This window comes from Aegilops tauschii, chromosome 7, assembly GCF_002575655.3.
Source record: "Aegilops tauschii subsp. strangulata cultivar AL8/78 chromosome 7, Aet v6.0, whole genome shotgun sequence".
NCBI classification, from domain to species: domain Eukaryota; kingdom Viridiplantae; phylum Streptophyta; class Magnoliopsida; order Poales; family Poaceae; genus Aegilops; species Aegilops tauschii.
Genome location: NC_053041.3, coordinates 573,257,874 through 573,264,851, shown reverse-complemented (window position 1 = coordinate 573,264,851; position 6,978 = coordinate 573,257,874).

The following is a 6,978-nucleotide window of genomic DNA, read 5'->3' as shown; positions in this document are numbered from 1 at the left end:
CAAACCACGTCCATAGTCAAGTTCCCATATGTCCTCTATGTAACCATAATATGTGTCCTTTCCCGTCTTGGTTGCTGCATCAAAGCGGACACCACTGTTTTGGTTGGTGCTCTTCTTATCTTGGGCGATCATGTAAAATGTATTCCCATTTATCTCGTACCCTTTGAAAGTTATTATATTCGAAGATGATAACTTGGACAACAAGTACAGGTCATCTTCAATAGCGGCATCATGCATGGCACGTGTCTGCAACCAACCGGCGAAAGTCCCCATTTGTTCACGTGTAATCCAGTCGTCAGACTGCTCCGGGTGTTTGGAGCGTAGAAAAATCTTGTGTTACTCCATATACGGAGCCACCAAGGCGGAATTCTGTAGAACTGTGTAGTGTGCTTGAGTGAGAGAATGCCCGTCTATACATATTATTTGATTCCCTCCTAGCGTGCCTTTTCCACCCAGTCTGCCCTTATGCCGCGATTCAGGAACACCAATCGGCTTAAGGTCAAGAATAAAGTCAATACAAAACTCAGTGACCTCCTCATTTTCATGACCCTTGGAGATGCTTCCTTCTGGCCTAGCACGGTTATGAACATATTTCTTTAAGACTCCCATGAACCTCTCAAAGGGGAACATATTGTGTAGAAATACAGGACCCAGAACATTAATCTCTTCGCATAGGTGAACTAGGACGTGCATCATGATGTTGAAGAAGGATGGGGGGAACACCAACTCGAAACTGACAAGACATTGGACCAATCATTCTCTAATGTTGGTATGCTTTCTGGATCGATTACCTTCTGAGAGATTGCATTGAGGAATGCACATAGCTTCACAATGGCTAATCGAACATTTTTCGGTAGAAGCCCCCTCAATGCAACCGGAAGCAGTTGCGTCATAATCTCGTGGCAGTCATGAGACTTTAGGTTCTGGAACTTTTTCTCTGCCATATTTATTATTCCCTTTAAATTCGACGAGAAGCCAAACGGTACCTTCATACTGAGCAGGCATTCAAAGAAGATTTTCTTCTCTTCTTTGGTAAGAGCGTAGCTGGCATGACCCTGATGTATGCCGTCTTTTCCGTGCATACGTTGCTGGTCCTCCCATGCCTTTGGTGTATCTTTTGTCTTCCCATACACACCCAAGAAGCCAAGCAGGGTCACGCAAAGATTCTTCATCACGTGCATCACGTCGATTGCAGAGCGGACCTCTAGGTCTTTCCAATAGAGCAGGTCCCAAAATATAGATTTCTTCTTCCAAATGGGTGCGCGTCCGTCAGCGTCATTCGGAACAGGTTGTCCGCCAGGACCCTTTCCAAAGATTATCTTCAAATCTTTGACCATATCATGTACATCAGCACCAGTACGGTGGCGAGGCTTCGTCCGGTGATCCGTCTCACCTTTGAAATGCTTGCCTTACTTTCTTACGGGATGCCTGCTCGGAAGAAATCGACGATGTCCCAGGTACACATTCTTCTTACAATTATTCAAATATACAATGTCGGTATCATCCAAACAGTGCGTGCATGCGCGGTATCCCTTGTTTGTCTATCCTGAAAGGTTACTGAGAGCAGGCTAATCATTAATGGTCACGAACAGCAACACATTTAGGTCAGATTCTTCCTGTCTGTGCTCATCCCACGCACGTACACCTGTTCATTCCACAGCTGTAAGAGTTCTTCAACTAATGGCCTTAGGTACACATCAATGTCGTTGCCGGGTTGCTTAGGGCCTTGTATGAGCACTGGCATCATAATGAACTTTTCCGCTTCATGCACAACCAAGGAGGAAGGTTATACATACATAGAGTCACAGGACACGTGCTATGGTTGCTGCTCTGCTCCCCAAAAGGATTAATGCCATCTGCGCTTAGACCAAACCATACGTTCCTTGTGTCACCTGCAAAGTCCTTCCTGTACTTTCTCTCGATTTTTCTCCACTACGACCCGTCAGTGGGTACTCTCAACTTCCCGTCTTTCTTACGGTCTTCTCTGTGCCATTGCATCGCCTTGACATGCTCTTTGTTTAGGAACAAACGTTTCAACCGTGGTATTATAGGAGCATACCACACCACCTTGGCAGGAATCTTCTTCCTGGGCCGCTCGCCCTCGACATCACCAGGGTCATCGCGGCTGATCTTATAGAGCAATGCACCACATATCGGGCACGCGTTCAAATCCTCGTACTCACCGCGGTAGAGGATGCAATCATTAGGGCATGCATGTATCTTTTGCACCTCTAACCCTAGAGAGCACAAAACCTTCATTGCTTCGTATGTACTCTCGGGCAATTCGTTGTCCTTTGGAAGCATCTTCTTTAACATTACCAACAACTTTCCAAATCCCTTGTCAGATACACCATTCTCTGCCTTCCATTGCAGCAATTCTAGTGTGGTGCCCAGCTTTTTCTTGTCAGCTTCGCAAGTCGGGTACAACAATTTCTTGTGATCCTCTAACATGCGCTGCAACTTCTTCTTCTCCTTTTCACTTGCGCAATTTCTCTTTGCATCGGCAATGGCCCGACCTAGATCATCAGCGGGCTCATCTGATGCCTCTTCTTCAGCTTCTTCCCGCATTGCCGCCTCAGCTTCTTCCCGCATTGCCGGCTCAGCTTCTTCCCCATTGTTGTACCATCATATTCAGGGAACCCATGGCCAGGATAGCTATCGTCGTCCTCTTCTTCTTCATTGTCTTCCATCATAACCCCTCTTTCTCTGTGCTTGGTCCAAACATTATATTGGGGCATGAAACCGGACTCAAACAGGTGGACGTGAATGGTTTTTAACTTAGAGTAATTCCGACCACTCTTACAGCCAGCACATGGACAAGGCATGAAACCATCCGCCCGCTTGTTTGCCTCAGCCGCAAGCAGAAAAGTATGCACGCCATCAACGAACTGGGGAGAGCATCGGTCATCGTGCATCCATTGCCGGCTCATCTTCATTACACAACACCGAAAAGACCAAATTAATACAAGTTCATACATAAATTAAAGTTCATACATAAAGTTCATACAACACTTATTCTCATAAAACAAACATACAAATAAATCTCTAGCTAAAGCATTTAAATGCAACAAACAAATGCAATCAAGATCGCAACTAAGGTAACAATTGATCCAACAGCATAATGATACCAAGCCTCGACTATCAATGGCATATTTTCTAATCTTTCTAAACTTCAAGCGCATTTTCTCCATCTTGATATTGTGATCATCGACGACATCGGCAACATGCAACTCCAATTCCATCTTCTTCCCCTCAATTCTTTTCATTTTTTCTTTCAAATACTCGTTTTCTCTTTCAACTAAATTTAACCTCTCGACAATAGGGTCGGTTGGAATTTCCGGTTCACATACCTCCTAGATAATAATATCTATGTCAACTTGATGGGCATAATTTGTGATAAACATGAAATGCAAAAAATAGATATAAAAGAGAATATACCACATCCGAATCATAACCCGGACGAGGGCCGACGGGGACGGATATCAAAACCATGGCACTATGAATAACAAACAACGTACGGGTAAGATAATTATACAAGTAACTATATATCTAAATCACACAAACATGACATTTTTATATAAATAATATAAGAACAAGAGGCTTACCACAAGGTGGTGCCGGTGACGGGACGGTGCGGACGACCGACGGTGGTTAGGACGGAGACGAGAAGGCACTAAGTAAACCACACCTACATATGCAAACTAAGAGTTATTTTGAGCTCAAATTACATATAAATCAAATAAACTACCACCTATAATTTCTCCCAGATTACTAAAACCCACAAATTAATCACTATATAAAGCATTGCAAGAGCTAATCTAGCAACGAGAGATGGAAAGAACAAATTTGCTTACCTTCATGATAACTTGAATGGATGGGGGCCCTCAAATCTTGACAAAATTTGGGCAAAATGTGTGATGAGCTCGAGGAAGAGGGGAAAAACAGAGAGGAGAGGGAAAAGGAGAAAAACAGAGCGAGCTCGATTGCGGGTGGACAAGGGTTTATATAGGACGACCTTTAGTACCGGTTCGTGGCACAAACCGGTACTAAAGATGTTGGAGGGGCCCCAGACAGACAACATCCTGCCACCACTCTCTTTAGCACCGGTTCGTGGCACGAACCGGTGCTAAAGGTTCGCCACGAACCGGTACTAATGAGAGCGGCCCGCCTAGCCATTGGAACCGGTACTAATGGTAACATTAGTGCCGGCTCAAATACAAACCGGGACTAATGAGCTGAACATTAGGCCCTTTTTCTACTTGTGTCTCTTGAAGATGGGTTAGTTGTCTGATGATGATGGCGGCTTTTAAAACTTGTGCATCTGGTGTGCATTTTAGGTAGGCTGCACCGGTTGTTGGTCCCGATACGTTATGTGGATGTATCGGCGACGACACTGGTTTTAGATATGAGGAATGAGAGCACTCTACATTATCGAGTTTGTAGGTATGAGTGGTGGCGTCGGATGGATTGATGTATGTTCTTGTCAGACCTTTGTGGAATAATTAATAAAAATGGCTGCATGCATCGATTGATGCAGAGGCCCGGGGTTTAATCTCCTTTAAAAAAATTAAAAAAAAGGAGGTGCCAAGGTGGAGTTCAGTAAAGCGATGCACGTACTAACACTTGATTGACACTGAGTAGTAGAAAACGAAAGTAAGGTTGCCAGTTACTAACTGGATTATGTATGAATCGCAGGAACTTATCTGGTCAATAGGTGCACAGAGTGCTTTCATTGCAGACTAAGGTTCATAAAAGATAGTGAGCAGTAGTTGTAAGGAATGGAAATTAAAGATACTTAGATATTGAACAAAATCGGTTCTGGCAGCAAAACACTCTATCCCTAATTGTGATATTTGATCTTGATAACCATCGTCTTTGTGTTGATGGCAGGAGAACAGATAATGTGTACAAGCATTTTTAGTGCACGATAGGAACTGCGTCTTACAAGTACCACATTATAAGCAACAAGAAACAGTCCTGCTACTGGAGGGGGGGACATGGTTCTTGGCAACATTGAGGGAGCAATGTCACCGACAGAATGGTATCTTAGCTGCATATGCAGTGGTATGTATCTTGCACATTGCGGCATGCTGCATTGCTTCCTCTGCTGCTGGTATGCCTGAAGGTTGCATTGCACATTGTGACGTTGCTGATGCAGATCAAGTTTGTGTTCCGGGGTGCACATACAACTGGATGAGCAGTGAAATAAAAAAAAAAGTTAAAAACTACAATAATCTGATTTTTTTGTACGTTCTACTCGCATGCAGAAATAACATTTGATGTGCTCGTGACGAAAAAAACAAAATTGATACTTTGAAAAAGCTCGTGTTTGAAACATTTTGGGGGGTTTTGTTATTTTACCCAAAGCATCACATATGTGATCTCTTCACAAAAAAAATTACGTAGGGAAAATACTCAAGAATGTTTGAATACAATTTTTTTTTAGAATACTCCTTGGTGAAGTTCTGCATTTGCCTATTCTTCACTGAAGTAGATTTTCTTTATGTTGAACTATTTAATCTTGCTTGTTTCTTTTTTGAAACTGTCCAGGAGGGAAAGGCTCGCCACCTGAATATATCTCAAGGGAAAATTTATCCACATTGTTTAGGTAAGGCGAGAGGAGAAGAAATCCTGCCACATATCGGGGTGGATTTTTTGATCCGCCTGCTCGACACGGTGAGAAGAGAGAGTGATGTCAGAGATTATGGCCCTGATTACATCATTTGGGGTGTGATGCACATCCCTAAAATTGGTTGCATTGTGAGCATCCCAGATTTTCCAAAGCACTAGCAGAAGAACAAAGGGCCAGACCGAACGAGGCAGACCTCGGTGGCATGGTGAGTTCTACAACTCAGCTAACGGCGAGAAACATGGTTGTAGTCCAAGAGCAGCCCAAATGGAGGTGGTTGTGGGGCAAAGGAAGAACAAACGAGAACGGTCTTCAGGAGCTGTATTACATCGGGGGCATGACGATGACTCGATGATGGTCTTGCGGTGTAAATTTTCCCGTGTGTTCAATCTGTCCAAATAGAAAAGCCACCCAAACACATGGACCCTGCTAGGGACATTTAATCTTGCTTGTAGATATGAGATGCTCTCTATTTACTTGCACTGTTTGCCTGAAGCCTTGGGAATTGTTTGCCAGGCAGTTGGAGCTTTTAGCTAGAGAGATTATGGCACTAACTAATTCTTGCCTTACTATTTCCATGTTTATTGGAGCGGTTTAAATTTCCTGAAGTTTATGATGGCTTTTGTTAGACAAATAATTTTTGTTTAGTGGGTTAATGTTCCCACTATATGAGGAGATGAGGTATCTCCTCACTGCTATACGAGGGGAGAAATTTAGTTAACAACGCTGCACTGGGCGTGCGATTTAATCAACTTTATTTGACCATGGGAGCCAACGATCATATCTGTACTTGGTATAGCAAAGGGTTTGTTCATATTAGTGCCACTGCCATCTTGAGCTTTAATTTTGTCTGAGCACATAGTGGTCAGATGTTTGCCCCAGATTGATGCCTGAAGGAGGGAATGCTAATCTGAGTTGATAAGCTAAACATTAATTCTGGAGAGTTGCCAGTCGGCCGAAGCTCTACGATAAAACATTGTTAGGGTTTTAGTTTATCCAGAATTAATGTAATCAGTTCTGCCACCAAAAATCTCTATCTATAATCGTGAAGTTTGATCTTGATAACCATCATTATCGAGTTGATGCCCATGAAGATCCTCCTGTATGAGCTTCTTCATAGTGGGGGTAGGAACTACTTCTTACTGAAACTACAATTTCAGCAGAAGGAAACACTCGTAGTGTCGGAGGAAAACGTGGAAACAACTCCCATGTGTGTCCCAGTACCTCCCATGCCAAACAAAAATGATTAGCTAGCTAGGTGATAAAACCATGCAACAGAAGAGGAGGGTAACCTATACAAATTATATCTGGGTGTGAGTGAACACATGTTGGTTGTTTGTGGATGGTAG